At 44.4% G+C, this 24,482-nt stretch overlaps 1 pseudogene across 1 annotated transcript; it reads right to left on the reverse strand.

Moving 5' to 3' along the window:
• Nucleotides 1-8: 8 nt before the first annotated feature.
• On the reverse strand, nt 9-20,476 carry LOC311110542 (enolase 4-like; annotated as a pseudogene). Its single transcript has 9 exons — nt 20,411-20,476; nt 9,096-9,227; nt 7,835-7,903; nt 6,710-6,873; nt 5,933-6,057; nt 5,653-5,829; nt 1,116-1,177; nt 620-737; nt 9-75 (listed from the first exon to the last, which is right to left on the reverse strand). The product of its transcript is annotated as an enolase 4-like (transcript).
• Between the last annotated feature and the right edge of the window lie 4,006 nt (nt 20,477-24,482).

The following is a 24,482-nucleotide window of genomic DNA, read 5'->3' on the forward strand; positions in this document are numbered from 1 at the left end:
CCTTGTCCTCAAGAATATGTAGATGACTGCTCCTCCGTTTCTCCAACAAAGATGGGGATGTGTGTTTTCTTAAATCTGCAGACAGAAAAAAAGTGAAATAAATTGAATCGACAACAAAGGCTTTAAAAAGGCCAAAGCGAAACTAGCCCCTCCATGACAGTCTATTGAACATGTTATGTAGAGGTCTGTGCACATTGAACATGTCCCTCCTCACTTCAGGCCCCTCTATTCAAGGTCTGTGATTATTTCTACTGCTGTGACAGTACTAAAAATATATATATTCCACAGAGCCAGAACCAAACGGTATACAACAGTCCTGTATATGCAATTGGTGCAGAAGTTAATTCTTTATTTTATACAATGATGAACTCGCTTTTCAGTAATTGTCCAATGTCCCTGTCCCTTTTTTGGGAGGCATAATTAGGTGGCCAATTAACAGAAGGTAGGGTTTTTTCGCCAGCTCCTTTTCCCCCTCTTCATGATTCCTGACACACAGTTTCCTTTCACGTTCAGGGAGAAATGTGTTCTCACCAGCCCAGCCATTACTGCCTCTCCTCCCCATAGCTTTGTCTAGCCCCCTCTTTCTACCGGCTGAAAAGGCGAGAGGAAAAAGCCATACCCAGTATTCCCTGCTGGGCCAATTCTTCCTCTATAGAAATCAGACGGTTGTATTTAGTCAGCCGCTCTCCACGACTCAGACCTCCCAGTTTGACATACCCAACTCCCAGGCCTACAACCTGAGGGAGAGAGAGAAATGCACAATGACAAGAGTTTACGGACGCCGAGTGCCAATGTGCGACGACTGCTCATCGCCAACGGAAGGAGAAGATGCCGTCACTTGGCTTTGTTTTGGTGTGAGTATACAATGACAGACAAACTGTTTATTATATCACTTCAATAGAGGTTCTTGGGCATTGTAAATACAGACACTTGTATTATAAAACTTGTACAGAGCAGAATACATACATAAGTGATGAGTCTGCAATGGATTGTCAGATTTTCAGTCAAACAGATTGATAGATAAAGACAAACAGACAGAGAGAGAGAGAGAAGACATGTAAACATATAGATCTAAAGAGACACACAAAGCCAGTGAGTGGATGACTAAGCCTCACCACATCTGAGAGGGAGTTGTCACTGCAGGGCTCACCGCACGTCGTTCGAATTATTACCTCACCTGACATATAAAAGGACACACACACACACACACACACACACACACACACAAAAGTCATGTATTACCGGGTCAATTAATCAACTCTTTACACCAGGGATGGGCAACTTTGCGGCCCCCCTTTTGAAGGCCCTCGGATCAAACCAACCCCCCCCCCCAAAAAAAAATAAATAATAATAAAGAAAACTTTTGAGGAACTCAGTCGGGGTCTGCATCAGCAGTTTTACTATTTTTATGTCAGTCACTGACAGTCAGTCAGTTAGTCCATGTTAGCTAACATTTTTTAGATTGCTAAATTAGTTAAGCAGCCAGCTATCTACATTTGTTATCAGGGTCGAATTACTGGCCGGGGGACCCCCCTTGATTTTGTTAGTCAGTCTCACTCAAATATCATATTAAAAACTGCAAAAATTTCTCCCACCCTGTGGCAAAATGTGTAGAATTGCAGGAAATGAGCTGTAAAACTGCAACATTTTCTCTACACCCCATGTTAAAATGTGTAGAATTGCACGAAATTAACTCTAAAACGCTGTTTAAAAAAAATCTCTGCTGTCAAGTTGGGGGCCACTAAGACGTTTTGCTCGCAATGCGTTTTTTAATTGTTTTATATGTGACCCCCACTCCATCAAAGTTGCCCATCCCTGCTTTACACTATCTGTCATTACAGGGATTCATCTGAAATACAGTGCATTCCCCAAAATAAGCATGAACAAACTAACAAACCATAGTTTAATATAGAAGAACATTCATTTGAGTGAGATCTTAAGAACAAAGGTAATCTCGGACACCCAGAACTAAAATCTTGCGTAATTGCGTCGATGCTCGATTGAGTTCAGGGGGAGACGGGTTAGAAAATATACTAATGAGACTAGTTTCGGGCAAGTCTATGGGCCAAATGTCCCCTCTCCTTCAGAAATTTGAAAGGTGCGAGCACCTGCGAAATCATGATTTGCCCAAATGATCAGTGACACATCACCTACAGTTGAAGTCGGAAGTTTACATACACTTAGGTTGGAGTCATTAAAACTTGTTTTTCAACCACTCCACAAATGTCTTGTTAACAAACTATAGTTTTGGCAAGTCGGTTAGGACATCTACTTTGTGCATGACACAAGTAATTTTTCCAACAATTGTTTACAGACAGATTATTTCACTTATAATTCACTGTATCACAATTCCAGTGGGTCAGAAGTTTACATACACTAAATTGACTGTGCCTTTAAACAGCTTGGAAAATTCCAGAAAATGATGTCATGGCTTTAGAAGCTTCTGATAGGCTAACTGACATCATTTGAGTCAATTGGAGGTGTACCTGTGGATGTATTTCAAGGCCTACCTTCAAACTCAGTGCCTCTTTGCTTGACATCATGGGGAAATCAAAAGAAATTAGCCAAGACCTCAGAAAACAATTTGTAGACCTCCAAGTGTGTGGTTCATCCTTGGGAGCAATTTCCAAACGCCTGAAGGTACCACGTTCATCTGTACAAACAATAGTACGCAGGTATAAACACCATGGGACCACGCAGCCGTCATACCGCTCAGGAAGGAGACGCGTTCTGTCTTGTAGAGATGAACGTACTTTGGTGCGAAAAGTGCAAATCAATCCCAGAACAACAGCAAAGGGCCTTGTGAAGATGCTGGAGGAAACAGGTACAAAAGTATCTATATCCACAGTAAAACAAGTCCTATATCAACATAACCTGAAAGGCCGCTCAGCAAGGAAGAAGCCACTGCTCCAAAACCGCCATAAAAAAAGCCAGACTACAGTTTGCAACTGCACATGGGGACAAAGATCGTACTTTTTGGAGAAATGTCCTCTGGTCTGATGAAACAAAAATAGAACTGTTTGGCCATAATGACCATCGTTATGTTTGGAGGAAAAAGGGGGAAGCTTGCAAGCCGAAGAACACCATCCCAACCGTGAAGCATGGGGGTGGCAGCATCATGCTGTGGGGGTGCTTTGCTGCAGGAGGGACTGGTGCACTTCACAAAATAGATGGCATCATGAGGAAGGAGAATTATGTGGATATATTCAAGCAACATCTCAAGACATCAGTCAGGAAGTTAAAACTTGGTCGCAAATGGGTCTTCCAAATGGACAATGACCCCAAGCATACTTCCAAAGTTGTGGCAAAATGGCTAAAGGACAACAAAGTCAAGGTATTGGAGTGGCCATCACAAAGCCCTGACCTGAATCCTATAGGACATTTGTGGGCAGAACTGAAAAAGTGTGTGCGAGCAAGGAGGCCTAGAAACCTGACTCACTTACACCAGCTCTGTCAGGAGGAATGTGCCAAAATTCACCCAACTTATTGTGGGAAGCTTGTGGAAGGCAACCCGAAACGTTTGACCCAAGTTAAACAATTTAAAAGCAATGCTACCAAATACTAATTGAGTGTACAGTGGGGAAAAAAAGTATTTAGTCAGCCACCAATTGTACAAGTTCTCCCACTTAAAAAGATGAGAGAGGCCTGTAATTTTCATCATAGGTACACGTCAACTATGACAGACAAAATGAGATTTTTTTTTCCAGAAAATCACATTGTAGAATTTTTAATGAATTTATTTGCAAATTATGGTGGGAAATAAGTATTTGGTCAATAACAAAAGTTTCTCAATACTTTGTTATATACCCTTTGTTGGCAATGACACAGGTCAAAGTTTTCTGTAAGTCTTCACAAGGTTTTCACACACTGTTGCTGGTATTTTGGCCCATTCCTCCATGCAGATCTCCTCTAGAGCAGTGATGTTTTGGGGCTGTCGCTGGGCAACACAGACTTTCAACTCCCTCCAAAGATTTTCTATGGGGTTGAGATCTGGAGACTGGCTAGGCCACTCCAGGACCTTGAAATGCTTCTTACGAAGCCACTCCTTCGTTGCCCGGGCGGTGTGTTTGGGATCATTGTCATGCTGAAAGACCCAGCCACATTTCATCTTCAATGCCCTTGCTGATGGAAGGAGGTTTTCACTCAAAATCTCACGATACATGGCCCCATTCATTCTTTCCTTTACACGGATCAGTCGTCCTGGTCCCTTTGCAGAAAAACAGCCCCAAAGCATGATGTTTCCACCTCCATGCTTCACAGTAGGTATGGTGTTCTTTGGATGCAACTCAGCATTCTTTGTCCTCCAAACACGACGAGTTGAGTTTTTACCAAAAAGTTATATTTTGGTTTCATCTGACCATATGACATTCTCCCAATCCTCTTCTGGATCATCCAAATGCACTCTAGCAAACTTCAGACGGGCCTGGACATGTACTGGCTTAAGCAGGGGGACACGTCTGGCACTGCAGGATTTGAGTCCCTGGCGGCGTAGTGTGTTACTGATGGTAGGCTTTGTTACTTTGGTCCCAGCTCTCTGCAGGTCATTCACTAGGTCCCCCCGTGCGGTTCTGGGATTTTTGCTCACCATTCTTGTGATCATTTTGACCCCACGAGGTGAGATCTTGCGTGGAGCCCCAGATCGAGGGAGATTATCAGTGGTCTTGTATGTCTTCCATTTCCTAATAATTGCTCCCACAGTTGATTTCTTCAAACCAAGCTGCTTACCTATTGCAGATTCAGTCTTCCCAGCCTGATGCAGGTCTACAATTTGTTTCTGGTGTCCTTTGACAGCTCTTTGGTCTTGGCCATAGTGGAGTTTGGAGTGTGACTGTTTGAGGTTGTGGACAGGTGTCTTTTATACTGATAACAAGTTCAAACAGGTGCCATTAATACAGGTAACGAGTGGAGGACAGAGGAGCCTCTTAAAGAAGAAGGTACAGGTCTGTGAGAGCCAGAAATCTTGCTTGTTTGTAGGTGACCAAATACTTATTTTCCACCATAATTTGCAAATAAATTCATTAAAAATCCTACAATGTGATTTTCTGGATTTTTTCTCTCTCAATTTGTCTGCATAGTTGACGTGTACATATGATGAAAATTACAGGCCTCTCTCATCTTTTTAAGTTGGAGAACTTGCACAATTGGTGGCTGACTAAATACTTTTTTTCCCCACTGTATGTACTATTTTGACCCACTGGGAATGTGATGAAAGAAATAAAAGCTTAAATAAATAATTCTCTCTACTATTATTCTGACATTTCACATTCTTAAAATAAAGTGGTGATCCTAACTGACCTAAGACAGGGAATCTTTACTAGGATTAAATGTCAGGAATTGTGAAAACTGAGTTTAAATGTATTTGGCTAAGGTGTATGTAAACTTCCGACTTCAACTGTATTTATTCCAAAATATTTATACTGTCGTGTTCATACTACTGTTTCCATTCACAGTATTGATGTTGTGATGGCAATTATTTTAGGTCAATCTGGCCAGTTTGTCAGTTTATTCCCCTAGCATGGATTTGACCTCCAATCTTTCTTGACATTCCATCAATAAAATTATGCATACTGTACATTTGACCTACAATAGGACAATGAGTAATGTATTAGTAAACAATAGCTCTATGTAAAACTCCACCAGTGGCTCCCTTACCTTTGTGCTCTGTGGTGACGTGGGTCAGGTCAGTGACTTTATTGGTCTGATTCAGGATGTACCCCTGGAAGAGATGGGGAGTCTTCCTGTGAGCCGTGACACTGGGGGCTTAGAGGAGATGTCAGTGAGCAGGCTGCAAGAGGCTCCAACCACACTGCTCAGTCTCTCCCACTGCTCCTTACACATTGGGTCACACACATACCATGAGTTTCTATAAGCACACCAACGCATGTCTTTCGTTTGCTGTGGAATTGTGTTCAGAGGGGTGTTCACGTCTTACCTCTTTTTTCAGAGGATCGATCAGGGCTACGACAGCTGGGTATTTACTAATCAAAGCCTCAACATGTCCACTAGTTCATTATGAGACTTGGGGGTTCCTGTAATAACGTCATACTTTCCTTTTGGCTGTAGAGGAGCAAAGAGAGAGAAAATAAAATCTTCAAAGTAGATATCTTTTCCAGATTATATTTTGTTTTGAATGACTATGTCAACTTCAAATTCTAATTGTAACTAACAAAATCGTTGTTCAATGTTACACATTGGTTTCAATGGTAAATCAAATCACATTTTATTTGTCACATGCTTCGTAAAACAACAGCTGTAGACTAACAGTGAAATGCTTACATAAGGGCCCTTCCCAACAATACAGAGAGAAAGAAAGAATAGAATAATAATGAGTAAGGATAATTTGGCTATATACAAGGGGTACCAGTACCGAGTCGATGTGCAGGGGTATGAGGTAATTGAGGTAGATATCTACATATTCTGTAACTAGGAATAAAGTGCCTATGCAACAGGATAGATAATAAACAGTAGCAGTAGCGTATATGATGAGTCAAAAAGGTTAGTGCAAAAAGGGTCAAGGCAGATAGTCCGGGTAGCTATTTGATTAACAGTTTAACTAAATATTTAGCAGTCTAATGGCTTGGGGGTAGAAGCTGTTCAGGGTCCTGTTGGTTCCAGACTTGGTGCAACGGTACCGCTTGCCATACCCGCATATAGAATTGTACTCACTGCACAAGGACACACTGCCTGTTTTAACGTTCTGTTTACGTACATAGTCAATTATGTCGTGAGCAGCACAGTTTACGGCTAAATGCATCTCCTTTCCAAGTGCCAATCCAAGGTTGTTAGATGCTTTGGTAATTAGATCTAGAGGCTGCTTAGGCGCTCATACTCAGCAACTAAGACTCCAGAGTCAGACACTGTTGTCAGGAAAGAGAAGGAATGTCTAGTCAGCCATCATAAATGTACACAATGTCATCGTTAATAATATGCCTATATCTGTGGAGAGAAGTGCTGGATCATACTGTATGTCAGAGATGATACATTTTCCTCCTGCAGAGCTACTGGGTATGCAGGTTTTTGCTCCAGCCCTGCTCTAACACACCATATTCAGCTCACCTAGTAATTCTCCAGGAGAATGGGTTGCCACCTCTACTGAACATTAATTATATTTAAAATGCATGTACTTTAATTAGGTTAGCAGGTATGAATAGGATTTAGATGTTCCTGTTTCTGAAGCTTTTGAAGGTATTACATGGGATATATTTAACCCACCATCAATAATATTGTTAATCCTATAAATGTGGGAGCGAGCTGTTATCGTCTCATCTTGTGATGTCCATCACATAATAAAAGAGGGAAAGCGATTTCCTATCGACAACCTTTTATCTATTCGCCATTAGATAGTGCTTCTAGTGCTAAACACAGGACGTTGCTGAGGGGAGGACGGCTATTAATAATGTCTGGAATGGAGTGAATGGAATGGTATCAAACCCATGGAAACCATGTGTTTGAGGAGTTCGATATCATTCTAATAATTCCGCTTCAGCCATTACTATGAGCCCATCCTCCCCAATTAAGGTGCCATCAACCTCCTGTGGCACTGCTAAACCATAGACAGACCGCATTGAATTGATTCTAACTTTGAAGAATGTAACTACAACTTTGAAATTGTGATATACTCAGACAGTTGTCATGTAATGTATATATTCAGTCTTAGAAATAAATCATTAAAAAAAGCATATCTATATCTACCAAAATGTATTCGCTTTCTTTTCTAGCAGGTAGAGTAGGAAAAACAACACTGGACTGTAGACCCTGACTCAACTGTGAGTGATAAGTGACAAATAGCGCCCTAAACTGTACAGTAGATCCACTATGCCGCAATATTCCTTACCCCTGTTTTTGTAGCAATGTTGAATATTTTAATCTTCTCCTTTTGAAGATCAAGGACCATTGTGATGATCTATTGGGGGAGTTCACAGATGGTTTTAGATAAATGTTTTTTTATACTATGTACAGTGCCGTGAAAAATTATTTGCCCCCTTTCTGATTTTCTTTATTTTTGCATATTTTTTTATACTGAATGTTATCAGATCTTCAACCAAAACCTATTATTAGATAAAGGGAACCTGAGTTTACAAATAAAACACATTGATACTTATTTAATTAACAGTAATTAACAGATGACATGCGTCCCATTATGCCTGGTGAAAACCAAACACTGTATTCTACAGTAAGAACCTTATACCAACGGTCAAGCATGGTGGTGGTAGTGTGATAGTTTGGGGATGCTTTGCTGCCTCAGGACCTGGACGACTTGCCTTAATAGAAGGAACCATGAATTCTGCTCTGTATCGGAGAATTCTACAGGAGAATGTCAGGCCATCTGTCTGTGAGCTGAACCTGAAGCACAGCTGGGTCATGCAGCAAGACAATGATCCAAAACACACAATCAAGTCTACATGAAAATGGCTAAAAAGCAACAAATGTGAAGTTTTTGAATGGCCTAGTCAAAGTCCAGACCTAATCCCAATTGAGATGTTGTGGCAGGACTTGAAACGTTCATGCTTGAAAACCCACAAATGGTGCTGAGTTAAAGCAGTTCTGCATGGAAGAGTGGGCCAAAATTCCTCCACAGCGACATGAGAGACTGATCAACAACTACAGGAAGTGTTTGGTTGGAGTCATTGCAGCTAAAGGTGGCACAACCAGTTAGTGAGTGTAAGGGGGCAATTACTTTTTCACACATGGGCATTGGGTGTTGCATAACTTTGTTCATGAAATAAATTAAATATGTAATTGTTGTGTTATTTGTTCACTCAGGTTCTGTTTATCTAACATTAGGTTTTGGTTGAAGATCTGATAACATTCAGTATCAACAATATGCAAAAGTAGAGAAAATTAGAAAGGGGCACTGTAATACCAAAGCTTGGCAGAGAAAATGTGTTTGAAAATAATCAGCAATATTGGTTGAGTTAACCTCAACACTCTCAAGACAAGTATTCAATACGTGTCCTGATATAACACAAAGAATAAACATGAGTGTTTGATAAAGTATCGCTGTAATACTGGGCAGATTGAGAACAAAGTGTGTATTATAACTTGAAATGGGAGAATAAAGGATGAAAGGATGTTGTGGTTGCAAGTGTCAATACTTGTTTGAGTCTTTGTCCAGCTTTAGGGATGACAATGACTTCCTCCAGTAAATTGAGTTTTCCTGGGGACATCTTGCCACAGCTCAACAAAGTTACTAAGGGCACAGAGATGTGCATCTCTTTTGGACACGGCTGTTAATGTAAAGAAAAAGCATAGTAAGACTTAGAAGACTTAGTGAGGTGTTAATGAACACTTCAGTTACAGTAGCAGATGTATTTTACATCTATATGGAGAAGATCTAGAATATACAGTGCATTCGGAAAGTATTCAGACCCCTTGACATTTTCACATTTTGTTACATTACAGACTCATTCTAAAATGGATTCAATTGTTTTCAAGCCCCCTGTAGCTCAGTTGGTAGAGCATGGCGCTTGCAACGCCAGGGTTGTGGGTTCGTTTCCCACGGGGGGCCAGTATGAAAATGTATTCACTCACTAACTGTAAGTCGCTCTGGATAAGAGCGTCTGCTTAATGACTACAATGTAAAAAAAATCAATCTACACACAATACCCCATAATGTCTAAGCAAAAACTGTTTTATAGGAATTTTTGCAAATGTATTAAACATAAAGAACTGAAATATTACATTTACATAAGTGTTCAGACCCTTTACTCAGTACTTTATTAAAGCACCTTTGGCAGCAATTACAGCCTTGAGTCTTCTTGGGTATGACGCTACAAGCTTGGCACACCTGTATTTGGGGAGTTTCTCCCATTCTTCTCTGCAGATCCTCTCAAGCTCTGTCAGGTTGGATGGGGAGCGTCGCTGCACAGCTATTTTCAGGTCTCTCCAGAGATGTTCGATCGGGTTCAAGTCCGGCCTCTGCCTGGGCCATTCAAGGACATTCAGAGACTTGTCCCGAAGCCACTCCTGCGTTGTCTTGGCTGTGTGCTTAGGGTCGTTTTCCTTTTGGAAGGTGAACCTTCCCCCCAGTCTGAGGTCCTGAGCGCTCTGGAGCAGGTTTTCATCAAGGATCTCTCTGTACTTTTCTCTGTTCATCATTCCCTTGATCCGGACTATTCTCCCAGTCCCTGCCACTGAAAAACATCCCCACAGCATGATGCTGCCACCACCATTCTTCACCGTAGGGATGGTGCCAGGCTTTCTCCAGACGTGATGCTTGGCGTTCAGGCCAAAGAGTTAAATCTTGTTTGTCATGGTCTGAGTCCTTTAGGTGCCTTTTGGCAAACTCCAAGCAGGCTGTCATGTGCCTTTTACTGAGGAGTGGCTTCCATCTGGCCACTCTACCATAAAGGCCTGATTGGTGGAGTGCTGCAGAGATGATTGGCCTTCTGGAAGGTTCTCCCATCTCCACAGAGGAACTCTGGAGCTCTGTCAGCGTGACCATTGGGTTCTTGGTCACCTCCCTGACCAAGGCCCTTCTCCCCTGATTGCTCAGTTTGGCCGGGTGGAGAGCTCTAGGAAGAGTCTTGGTGGTTCCAAACTTCTTCCATTTAAGAATGATGGAGGCCACTGTGTTCTTGGGGATGTTCAATGCTTCAGACATTTTTTGGTACCCTTCCCCAGATCTGTGCCTCGAAACAATCCTGTCTCCGAGCTCTACGGACAATTCCTTCGACCTCATGGCTTGGTTTTTGCTCTGACATGCACTGTCAACTGTGGGACCTTATATAGACAGGTGTGTGCCTTTCCAAATCATGTCCAATCAATTGAATATACCACAGGTGGACTCCAATCAAGTTGTAGAAACATCTCAAGGATGATCAATGGAAAGAGGATGCACCTGAGCTCAATTTCGAGTCTCATAGCAAAGGGTCTGAATACGTATGTAAATAAGGTATTTCTGTTTTTTATTTGTTATAAACTTGCAAAGATTTCTAAAAACCTATTTTCACTTTGACTTTAAGGGGTATTGCGTGTAGACTGATAAGGGTGTAATATAACAAAATGTGGAAAAAGTGAAGGGGTCTGAATACTTTCCAAATGCACTGTAGATGCTTCTATATCTGCATAGCTTACTCTGGGGTTTTAGGCTGGGTTTCTGTATAAGCACTTTGCGACATCTGCTGATGTAAAAAGGGCTTTATAAATACATTTGATTAATTGATTGAAGAGAAGATGGGCAATATTATTGTTAAACACTTAACACTTTTTTTTTTACTCCACGCTACATGTTTAATATGACAACTATTATTATATTATTATTATTATTATAACTAGATGAAATAGCCTCCCTAAACACCCACACATATACAGTGAGGGAAAAAAGTATTTGATCCCCTGCTGATTTTGTACGTTTGCCCACTGACAAAAAAATTATCAGTCTATAATTTTAATGGTAGGTTTATTTGAAAAGTGAGAGACAGAATTACAACAACAAAATCCAGAAAAACGCATGTCAAAATTTTTATAAATTGATTTGCATTTTAATGAGGGAAATACAGTGAGGGAAAAAAGTATTTGATCCCCTGCTGATTTTGTACGTTTGCCCACTGACAAAGACATGATCAGTCTATAATTTTAATGGTAGGTTTATTTGAACAGTGAGAGACAGAATAACAAAAAAATATATATATTTTAATGAGGGAAATAAGTATTTGACCCCTCTGCAAAACATGACTTAGTACTTGGTGGCAAAACCTTTGTTGGCAATCACAGAGGTCAGACGTTTCTTGTAGTTGGCCACCAGGTTTGCACACATCTCAGGAGGGATTTTGTTCCACTCCTCTTTCCAGATCTTCTCCAAGTCATTAAGGTTTCGAGGCTGACGTTTGGCAACTCGAACCTTCAGCTCCCTCCACAGATTTTCTATTGGATTAAGGTCTGGAGTCTGGCTAGGCCACTCCAGGACCATAATGTGCTTCTTCTTGAGCCACTCCTTTGTTGCCTTGGCCGTGTGTTTTGGGTCATTGTCATGCTGGAATACCCATCCACAACCCATTTTCAATGCCCTGGCTGAGGGAAGGATGTTCTCACCCAAGATTTGACGGTACATGGCCTCGTCCATCGTCCCTTTGATGCGGTGAAGTTGTCCTGTCCCCTTAGCAGAAAAACACCCCCAAAGCATAATGTTTCCACCTCCATGTTTGACGGTGAGGATGGTGTTCTTGGGGTCATAGGTAGCATTCATCCTCCTCCAAACACGGCGAGTTGAGTTGATGCCAAAGAGCTCCATTTTGGTCTCATCTGACCACAACACTTTCACCCAGTTCTCCTCTGAATCATTCAGATGTTCATTGGCAAACTTCAGTAGGGCCTGTATATGTGCCTTCTTCAGCAGGGGGACCTTGCGGGCGCTGCAGGATTTCAGTCCTTCACGGCGTAATGTGTTACCAATTGTTTTCTTGTTGACTATGGTCCCAGCTGCCTTGAGATCATTGACAAGATCCTCCCGTGTAGTTCTGGGCTGATTCCTCACCGTTCTCATGATCATTGCAACTCCACAAGGTGAGATCTTGCATGGAACCCCAGGCCGAGGGAGATTGACAGTTATTTTGTGTTTCTTCTATTTGCGAATAATCGCACCAACTGTTGTCACCTTCTCACCAAGCTGCTTGGCGATGGTCTTGTAGCCCATTCCAGCCTTGTGTAGGTCTAAAATCTTGTCCCTGACATCCTTGGAGAGCTCTTTGGTCTTGGCCATGGTGGAGAGTTTGGAATCTGATTGATTGATTGCTTCTGTGGACAGGTGTCTTTTATACAGGTAACAAACTGAGATTAGGAGCACTCCCTTTAAGAGTGTGCTCCTAATCTCAGCTCGTTACCTGTATAAAAGACACCTGGGAGCCAGAAATCTTTCTGATTGAGAGGGGATCAAATACTTATTTCCCTCATTAAAATGCAAATCAATTTATAACATTTTTGACCATGTGTTTTTCTGGATTTTTTTGTTGTTATTCTGTCTCTCACTGTTCAAATAAACCTACCATTAAAATGATAGACTGATCATTTCTTTGTCAGTGGGAAAACGTTCAAAATCAGCAGGGGATCAAATACTTTTTTCCCTCACTGTATACTGAAACTATTTTCTGTAAGTATTTGACGCCTCTGCAAAACATGACTTAGTACTTGGTGGCAAAACCATTGTTGGCAATCACAGAGGTCAGACGTTTCTTGTCGTTGGCCACCAGGTTTGCACACATCTCAGGAGGGATTTTGTATAGTTCTGGCAAGTTGGTTAGGACATCTACTTTGTGTATGACACAAGTAATTTTTTCCAACAATTGTTTACAGACAGATTATTTCACTTATAATTCACTGTATCACAATTCCAGTGGGTCAGAAGTTTACATACACTAAGTTGACTGTGCCTTTAAACAGCTTGGAAAATTCAGGAAAATGATGTCATGGCTTTAGAAGCTTCTGATAGGCTAATTGACATCATTTGAGTCAATTGGAGGTGTACCTGTGGATGTATTTCAAGGCCTACCTTCAAACTCAGTGCCTCTTTGCTTGACATCATGGGAAAATCAAAAGAAATCAGCCAAGACCTCAGAAAAAAAATTGTAGACCTCCACACGTCTGGTTCATCCTTGGGAGCAATTTCCAAACGCCTGAAGGTACCACGTTCATCTGTACAAACAATAGTATGCAAGTATAAACACCATGGGACCACGCAGCCGTCATACCGCTCAGGATGAGACGCGTTCTGTCTCCTAGAGATGAACGTACTTTGGTGAGAAAATGCAAATCAATCCCAGAACAACAGCAAAGGATATTGTGAAGTTGCTGGAGGAAACAGGTACAAAAGTATCTATATCCACAGTAAAACGAGTCCTATACCGACATAACCTGAAAGGCCGCTCAGCAAGGAAGAAGCCACTGCTCCAAAACTGCCATAAAAAAAAAGACAGACTACGGTTTGCAACTGCACATGGGGACAAAGATCGTACTTTTTGGAGAAATGTCCTCTGGTCTGATGAAACAAAAATAGAACTGTTTGGCCATAATGACCATTGTTATGTTTGGAGGAAAAAGGGGGTAGCTTGCAAGCCGAAGAACACCATCCCAACCGGGAAGCAGGGGGGGGGGGGGGGCAGCATCATGCTGTGGGGGTGCTTTGCTGCAGGAGGGACTGGTGCACTTCACAAAATAGATGGCATCATGAGGAAGGAAAATTATGTGGATATATGGAAGCAACATCTCAAGACATCAGTCAGGAAGTTAAAGCTTGGTCGCAAATGGGTCTTCCAAATGGACAATGACCCCAAGCATACTTCCAAAGTTGCAAAATGGCTTAAGGACAACAAAGTCAAGGTATTGGAGTGGCTATCACAAAGCCCTGACCTCAATCCTATAGAAAATGTGTGGGCAGAACTGAAAAAGCGTATGCGAGCAAGGAGGCCTACAAACCTGACTCACTTACACCAGCTCTGTCAGGAGGCATGGGCCAAAATTCACCCAACTTATTGTGGGAAGCTTGTGGAAGGCTACCCGAAACATTTGACCCAAGTTAAACAATTTAAAGGCAATGCTACCAAATACTAATTGAGTGTATGTAAACTTCTGTGTCACGATCGTCAGGGAGAGACCAAGGCGCAGCGTTGAATGCGAACATTATATATTTATTTAGAATGATCACACGATCAAAACAACAACGGTAACGTGACGTCTACAGTATAACACAAACCAAATCAGAACAAGAAACCACAAACACAAAGTGAAAGACAGACAGTTAAATATGGCTCCCAATCAGAGACAACCAGCTGACTCGTTGCCTCTGATTGGGAGTCACACAGGCCAACATAGATAGACAACGACTAAAACCTAAACAAAATAAACACCCTGGCTCAACATACGAGAGTCCCCAGAGCCAGGGCGTGACAGTACCCCCCCCCAAAGGCGCGGACTCCGACCGCGCCAACCAACCACAACAGGGGAGGGACCGGGTGGGCACTCCGCCTCGGCGGCGGATCCGGCTCCGGACATGACCCAGGCACGGGTTGTGCTGGACTGACGATGCGCACCCCTGGCTTGGTGCGTGGAGGAGGAACGGGCCTTACCAGGCTGACGACGCACACCGTAGGCTTGGTGCGTGGAGCAGGGACAGGCCGGACTGGGCTGACGAAGCACACCACTGACTTGGTGCGGGGAGCAGGAACGGGCCGAGCCGGGCTGACGAAGCGCACCACTGCCTTGGTGCGGGGAGCAGGAATGGGCCGGACCGGGCTGACGAAGCGCACCCCTGACTTGGTGCGGGGAGCAGGAATGGGCCGGACCGGGCTGACGAAGCGCACCCCTGACTTGGTGCGGGGAGCAGGAATGGGCCGGACCGGGCTGACGACGCGCACCACTGACTTGGTGCGGGGAGCAGGAATGGGCCGGACCGGGCTGACGACGCGCACCACTGACTTGGTGCGGGGAGCAGGAATGGGCCGGACCGGGCTGACGACGCGCACCACTGACTTGGTGCGGGGAGCAGGAACGGGCCGCGCCGGGCTGACGAAACGCACCCCTGACTTGGTGGGAGTGGCAGGAACAGGCCGGACCGTACTGGGAACACACACCACTGGCCCTACGTGGGGATCAGGAACAGGCCGGACCGGACTGGCAACACACGCCAGTACCTCTCGCCGTGCCTCTACAACCTCCTTCCCCCTGGTGACCAGTGACTCCCGTAACCTGGCGGCCTCCTCTGCCAACCCGCTGGACCGCTCTATCGTGGCCTCCTGCTGCCCCGACGTCGTGAGCCCCCCCCTAAAAATTTTCTGGGGGTCTCTCCTCCCCGTGGGCCAGGCCTCCATCGTTCTCGCCCAACTCTCGCTCCTCTGTCTCCAACTCCCGCCATTCAGCTCCTCAATGGGCTTGACCCAGTTGAAGCTCTTCCTCAACTGGTCCCAAGTCCACCCTCTCTGCTCCTCACTAGGCTTGACCCAGTCGAGGTTGCCACGGAGATCCGCTAGCGATGGCTCCTGGACACGCTGCTTGGTCTGGTTTTGGTGGTTTCTTCTGTCACGATCGTCAGGGAGAGACCAAGGCGCAGCGTTGAATGCGAACATTATATATTTATTTAGAATGATCACACGATCAAAACAACAACGGTAACGTGACGTCTACAGTATAACACAAACCAAATCAGAACAAGAAACCACAAACACAAAGTGAAAGACAGACAGTTAAATATGGCTCCCAATCAGAGACAACCAGCTGACTCGTTGCCTCTGATTGGGAGTCACTCAGGCCAACATAGATAGACAACGACTAGAACCTAAACAAAATAAACACCCTGGCTCAACATACGAGAGTCCCCAGAGCCAGGGCGTGACATTCTGACCCACTGGGCATTTGATGAAAGAAATAAAAGCTGAAATAAATCATTCTCTCTACTATTATTCTGACATTTCACATTCTTAAAATAAAGTGGTGATCCTAACTGACCTAAAACAGGGAATTTGTACTAGGATTAAATGTCAGGAATTGTGAAAAACTGAGTTTAAATGTATTTGGCTAAGGTGTATGTAAACTTCCGACTTCAACTGTATGTGAGAATGCTGTTCATCGACTACAACTCAGCGTTCAACACCATAGTGCCTTCCAAGCTCATCACTAAGCTCAAGACCCTGGGACTGAACACGTCCCTCTGCAACTGGATCCTGGACTTCCTGACGGGCCACCGTCAGGTGGTGAGAGTAGGCAACAACACATCCGCCACGCTGACCCTCAACACGTGGGCCCCTCAGGGTTGGTGCTTAGTCCTCTCCTGTACTCCCTGTTCACCCACGACTGCGTGGTCGGCGCACGACTCCAACACCATCATTAAGTTTGCTGACTACACGACGGAGTAGGCCTGATCACCGACGATGATGAGACTGCCTATAGGGAGGAGGTCACAGTGACCTGGCAGTGTGGTGCCAGGACAACAACCTCTCCTTCAATGTCAGCAAGACAAAGGAGCTGAACGTGGACTACAGGAAACGGAGGGCTGAGCATGCCCCCATCCACATCGACAGGGCTGTAGTGGAGCGAGTCGAGAGCTTCAAGTTCCTCGGTGTCCACATCACTAAGGAATTAACATGGTCCACACACACCAACGCAATCGTAAAGAAGGTACGACAATGCCTCTTCCCCCTCAGTAGGCTGAAAATATTTGGCATGTGCCCTCTGATCCTCAGAAAGTTCTACAGCTGCCCCATGGAGAGCATCTTGACTGGCCTCATCACCGCTTGGTATGGCAACTGCTTGGCATCTGAACGCAAGGAGTTACAGAGGGTAGTGCTTATGGCCCAGTACATCACTGGGGCCAAGCTCCCTGCCATCCAGGACCTCTATTCCAGGCGGTGTCAGAGGAAGGCCCTAAAGATTGTCAAAGACTCCAGCCACCCAAGTCATGGACTGTTCTCTCTGCTACCACACGGCAAGCAGTACCGTTGCACCAATCTTGAACCAACAGGACCCTGAACAGCTTCTACCCTCAAGCCATAAGACTGCTAAATAGTTCACCAAATAGCTGCCCGGACTATCTGCACTGAACTCTTTTGACTCATCACATACACTGCTGCTACTGTTTATTATATATCCTGTTGCCTAGTCACTTTACCCCTACCTATATGTACATATCTACATCAACTACCTCGTACCCCTCCACATTGACTTGGTACTGGTACCCCGTGGAAATAGCCAAGTTACTTATTGTGTATTTATTCCTTGTGTTATTTTATTTTTCTATTATCTTTCTATTTTTCTCTCTGCATTGTTGGTAAGGGCCTGTAAGTACGCATTTCACTGTTAGTCTACACCTGTTGTTTACAATGCATGTGACAAATACAATTAGATTTGATTTTAGGTGACCAGATCATTGTATTTGAGAGAGGACAGAAAACTACAGTATGTTATGTCTCTGCTAGTACAGAGCCTTCAGAAAAAAACTAAAAATAAGCAGGATTTCTAATTATTTCTGAATTAGGGCTAATGCTAGGCCATTTCTATTATACTTTTTTTGGGCTGAGTAAGGATAGAGATGGAGGTACAAAGTAAACAAAACTTGCTTGATAAAAAACTTACTTGACTGGGTATGTAAAAGCAAAGCACAGGGTCTTATTTTCAGTTGATATGTTTGAAACAAGTCTGTCATGTTAAACCACTAATCCACTGTATTTATGATCTTAACAAACAGGAGGCTAGAGGCCCCTTTCCATCCAAAACTATGTGCAAAGGCAACCCCAAAGTTACTTCAATGAAATAGACTAGGTTGGATGACATTTCCCCTCTGAGCAATACCAATAAAGACTCATAGGACACTCATAGGGCATCTCTGTTGGTTCATGTAAGGATGGTACAAAGGGACCAATAAGAAGACCCAGTGCACTGTACTCATATGATTGGCTCTGACAATCAGCAGCCAGCACAGAGCTTTTCTTCCCTGCATTACCTCACTCTGCAAGGTCAACAAATAGTGAGCTAAATTTGACCACATCTGTGCACACATGAATGAGACGCATTGGTGGATTTTCCGAATTTTTTTGGCCGATAGGTCTATGTAGTGACATTAATAAAAACATCTAACCATCTAGCTGAATCATTTTACCGCATGGTGATACACTAATGAGAGAAAAAAGAAATGCTAGACACATTCAATAGCTGTTACTTGAACTTTGGTTGAGTTGCACAGTATTGATATACTGTATACAGTATATACCAAATCAAGACTGCTTCAGAAACAACCCAGATGGAAGTTTGATGACTTTCATGTTCGTGTCACTAACGCAATCCCCTTTAGGCAAGGGTATCTCATTAGATATTGCAGATCTGGGGGCAGGGGTAAAGCTATGCAGTGCACCCCTCCTCCATCTAACCCAGTGCCCTTGTGACTCCAGAGGGATGCCAACACCACCGCTTAACTCTGTGAGATCATATCATGTGACCATCACAGCTAATGCTGCCACTTGGAGAAGCGCCATGTCTTTCAAATAATTGAATGGGTATGGGCTGTTATACAAGTCTTGGCACTTTGGGCTATGCCATCTGACAATTAACCAACTTGGGGAGACAAATCTGAAAAATATCCCTCTAAGACGACTGGAATTTGGTATAAAGATTTGCTGGCTGGAGATTAAAGTTCTTTATTAATACATACATTTTTCAGGGAACATTTATCAGGCATTTAAATATTGCACTAGGTTTTAGCACAAGCTACTTTTTATCTGCAGTCCCAGCATCTAGATCAAAACAACAACAAAAAACACAGGCAAACCTGTTTCATTACTTCATTTGAATTGTTAGGGATTTTGTTTTTGTCTTTTGGGACATTCTATAAAATAACTAGATAATTATATATTTAATTAACCAGATGATACTCCTAAATATTTGCAGCCATGATAAACCATCTAATTACATTTTTTACATTAGATACTTTGTGGTCAACCTCAGGCTCCATTGAATATTTGCATTTCCTTAGTTATAGACTAACTAATTCTGTTTTGATGATTGCTAGGATTCATCCATCACTGACCTTAGCTTTAATTTAATTGACCTGGGAGTCTTCGGGCATGCTTGTTTTTATAGTTAGTAGTTACATATCCAACAATACCTTTAAAACAGTAATGATTTCTGCAGTCTGCAAAAAATCATGAATTGAACTTGTACTATCTGATAATCATTCAATACCAATATCTTGACTTTCAGTATTGGCAACTACTTGTATTGTAAACATCTCTATCCACAGAATTTTAGAGAGGATGCGTAACTAAGTATTTTGTCCACTCCTGTCTGGTCACAGTGATCAGAGCCTATTAGGATTGTACTCAGTGATTCATGGATCCAGTGGGGAGCGGCCATCACAGACTCTCTCCTCTTATCATTGTTGATATTGGTCACACCACTTGGGTCCTGGAAACTGTCGTTGAAGACCTCACTGTGGTCCAAAAAAAAATATATGGTCCCTCCTCCATTACAAACAACAGGAGGTTGGTGGCCCGTTAATTGGGGAGGACGGGCTCATGGTAATGGCTGGAGCAGAATGAGTAGAATGGTATAAAATACATCAAACACATGGTTTCCATGTGTTTGACGCCATTCCATTCGCTCCATTCCAACCATTATTATGTGCCGTCCCCCCCAAAGCAGCCTCCACTGTTACCAACAAATGCTTACCATATGTCTATTCACATGGTCAGCAAACAATAGATATTGTTTTGGTTCAGGGCGGGGGGAAAATAATGAGAAATTTAACCAGGGTGTTACAGTGTAATAAGTCAAACAAAACAGCAGACGTCAAAAGCATTGCACTCTGCACTGAGTTAATGGCCCAATGTGTTAAACAATCAAATTATTGCACTGAGGCGGGACAGTGAGATAAAGGTTTGTTTGGATTTGCTCTTCCCTCTGCCTCGCCTGCCATCTTAGAGAGGGCCCAGACTTTGGTGAGCACTGAGGCAGGCAGCTTTGACACAGCCACCTCCCACTGACCTGAAGCCAGCAGCATTGTTAGAAGTATCTGAGTTCATATCCACTCTCCTCTCTCTATGCCTTTAGGTTCAACCACTAGCCTTGCTGTTCCCTGTCATGGCTGATTACCGTCAGCAATCTCACTGTATCTGCCAAATGGGCGCGGTAATAATCCAAGAGCATCACTCTACTAAAGGCTGCTAAAGCCAGTACGCTGTCCCTTATGCCGACTGTAAGCGAGGGACTCTGTGTCGGATCTAAAACTGCTGGCCTCAGCACTGTCTGTTACACATGCAGAGATGATGTAAATGAATGCGTTGTAGATGCAACTGTTTAGAAAAAACAGAGAGTTGATGATTATGTTTCTTTGGTAGCCCCTCTCTGCCCTCAATTCATGGTGTCACATCTCATTTCCCCAACCTAAAATACTGAAAAACTGAAATGGTAAGGGGCAGGGGTCAGTGGCTTTCCTCTGACCACTACCCTCCTAGCCTGCTTGTTTACCCAGCTGCCTCTTCACATTAGAGCTCCCTGTATGGCTGAAGAGCCCCAATAGTGTCATGTCAAACATTGCCATACTGTTATGTCTCAGATCCCAATTGAAAACCTAATCAGACGTTTTTTGTCAACAATGCCCCCACTTCATAGCAACAAATACAATTGATTGAATATCCATAATTTGACAGATGAACAAACTTTTTCCTGGAATTGTGCTAGAAATTAGGTTATATTACGAATCTATTGCAACCTCTACACAAATGTATCACGCATTCGGCTATATGAACTGAACATTTGGGAAGTGTGTAGGCTACTTCAACTTCCAACAAGGAAAAAGGAACTCGCTAGCTAGCTTGCTCATGAACTTACCTTTTCATTTTTTATGTTGCCGAGGACCTCTGCCAAGAGGGCTAGTTGACCCTTTCCATCATTAATTTCTTTCCCGCGTAGTCTGTTTATCACAGGTGGTGTTGAGAATTAATCTGTTTACAAAATGACATAAAAATTAGCACAGCGGAAAGAAACAACCAGCCACACTTTACATTACATACAGTGGGGAGAACAAGTATTTGATACACTGCCGATTTTGCAAGTTTTCCTACTTACAAAGCATGTAGAGGTCTGTCATTTTTATCACAGGTACACTTCAACTGTGAGAGACGGAATCTAAAACAAAAATCCAGAAAATCACATTCTATGATTTTTAAGTAATTAATTTGCATTTTATTGCATGACATAAGTATTTGATCACCTACCAACCAGTAAGAATTTCGGTTCTCACAGACCTGTTAGTTTTTCTTTAAGAAGCCCTCCTGTTCTCCACTCATTACCTGTATTAACTGCACCTGTTTGAACTTGTTACCTGTATAAAAGACACCTGTCCACACACTCAATCAAACAGACTCCAACCTCTCCACAATGGCCAAGACTAGAGAGCTGTGTAAGGACATCAGGGATAGAATTGTAGACCTGCACAAGGCTGGGATGGGCTACAGGACAATAGGCAAGCAGCATGGTGAGAAGGCAACAACTGTTGCCGCAATTATTAGAAAATGGAAGAAGTTCAAGATGACGGTCAATCACCATCGGTCTGGGGCTCCATGCAAGATCTCACCTCGTGGGGCATCAATGATCATGAGGAAGGTGAGGGATCAGCCTAGAACTACATGGCAGGACCTGGTCAATGACCTGAAGAGAGCTGGGACCACAGTCTCAAAGAAAACCATTAGTAACACACTACGCCGTCATGGATTAAAATCCTGCAGCGCACGCAAGGTCCCCCTACTCAAGCCAGCGCATGTCCAGGCCCGTCTGAAGTTTGCCAATGACCATCTGGATGATCCAGAGGAGGAATGGGAGAAGGTCATGTGGTCTGATGAGACAAAAATATAGCTTTTTGGTCTAAACTCCACTCGCCGTGTTTGGAGGAAGAAGAAGGATGAGTACAACCCCAAGAACACCATCCCAACCGTGAAGCATGGAGGTGGAAACATCATTCTTTGGGGATGCTTTTCTGCAAAGGGGACAGGACGACTGCACCGTATTGAGGGGAGGATGGATGGGGCCATGTATTGCGAGATCTTGGCCAACAACCTCCTTCCCTCAGTAAGAGCATTGAAGATGGGTCGTGGCTGGGGCTTCCAGCATGACAATGACCCGAAACACACAGCCAGGGCAACTAAGGAGTGGCTCCGTAAGAAGCATCTCAAGGTCCTGGAGTGGCCTAGCCAGTCTCCAGACCTGAACCCAATAGAAAATCTTTGGAGGGAGCTGAAAGTCCGTATTGCCCAGCGACAGCCCCGAAACCTGAAGGATCTGGAGAAGGTCTGTATGGAGGAGTGGGCCAAAATCCCTGCTGCAGTGTGTACAAACCTGGTCAAGACCTACAGGAAACGTATGATCTCTGTAATTGCAAACAAAGGTTTCTGTACCAAATATTAAGTTCTGCTTTTCTGATGTATCAAATACTTATGTCATGCAATAAAATGCAAATTAATTACTTAAAAATCATACAATGTGATTTTCTGGATTTTTGTTTTAGATTCCGTCTCTCACAGTTGAAGTGTACCTATGATAAAATGTACAGACCTCTACATGCTTTGCAAGTAGGAAAACCTGCAAAATCGTCAGTGTATCAAATACTTGTTCTCCCCACTGTGGCAGGCCTTTAGTTCCCAAAATAAAATAAAAACAACCAGTGGAATACTGAATAGGCCTATATTTAAATAAGAGGAAATACTGTAAGTAGAGAAACAACTTTTTGAGACAATGTCACGATCGTTATTCGAAGACACGGACCAAGGCGCAGGGTGATAAGCGTACATTTATTTACAGTACACAACACATGAACAAAAACAACAAAACGATACGTGAAGTCCTGAGGTTAAACACACCAAACCTTTACGGAACAAGATCCCACAATAACTAGTGCCAAATGGGCTGCCTAAGTATGGTCCCCAATCAGAGACAACGAGCTACAGCTGCCTCTGATTGGGAACCACCCTGGCCAACATAAAACTAAACGATCTAGAACAAAAAACATGGAAACCTAAACATAGAAAATCCACACCCTGGCTCAACATTTAAGAGTCCCCAGAGCCAGGGCGTGACAGTACCCCCCCCCAAAGGCGCGGACTGCGACCGCGCCACACAAACACCAGAGGGTAGGGGCCGGGTGGGCATTCCGCCTCGGAGGCGGATCCGGCTCCGGGCATGACCACCACTCTCTCTCCACCCCCCCGTTGCGCCCCTGGTCTGGTCTGGCCCCGCTGGCCAGAGCTGGACTGGACACCGGTGGAGCGGATTGCTCTGGCTCCGGAGTGGAGCCGCTGACCGGTGCCGGACCAGGCATGGGCCGTGCCGGACTGGACACACGCACCACTGGCTTGGTGCGAGGGGCAGGAACGGGCCGGACCGGGCTGGCGACGCGCACCACTGGCTTGGTGCGGGGAGCAGGAACGGGCCGGACCGGGCTGACGACACGCACCACTGCCTTGGTGCGGGGAGCAGGCACAGGCCGGACCGGGCTGGCGACGCGCACCACAGGCTTGGTGCAGGGAGCAGGAACGGGCCGGACTGGGCTGACGACGTGCACCACTGGCTTGGTGCGGGGAGCAGGAACGGGCCGGACCGGGCTGGCGACGCGCACCACAGGCTTGGTGCGGGGAGCAGGAACGGGCCGGACCAGGCTGGCGACGCGCACCACAGGCTTGGTGCGGGGAGCAGGTACGGGCCGGACCGGGCTGGCGACGCGCACCACAGGCTTGGTGCGGGGAGCAGGAACGGGCCGGACCGGGCTGGCGACACGCACCACAGGCTTGGTGTGGGGAGCAGGAACGGGCCGGACCGGGCTGGCGACGCGCACCACAGGCTTGGTGCGGGGAGCAGGAACGGGCCGGACCGGGCTGACGACGCGCACCACTGGCTTGGTGCGGGGAGCAGGAACGGGCCGGACCGGGCTGGCGACGCGCACCACTGGCTTGGTGCGAGGGGCAGGAACAGGCCGAACCGGGCTGGCGACGCGCACCACTGGCTTGGTGCGAGGG

This window comes from Coregonus lavaretus (assembly GCF_964263955.1).
Source record: "Coregonus lavaretus genome assembly, chromosome: 36".
NCBI lineage: Eukaryota > Metazoa > Chordata > Actinopteri > Salmoniformes > Salmonidae > Coregonus > Coregonus lavaretus.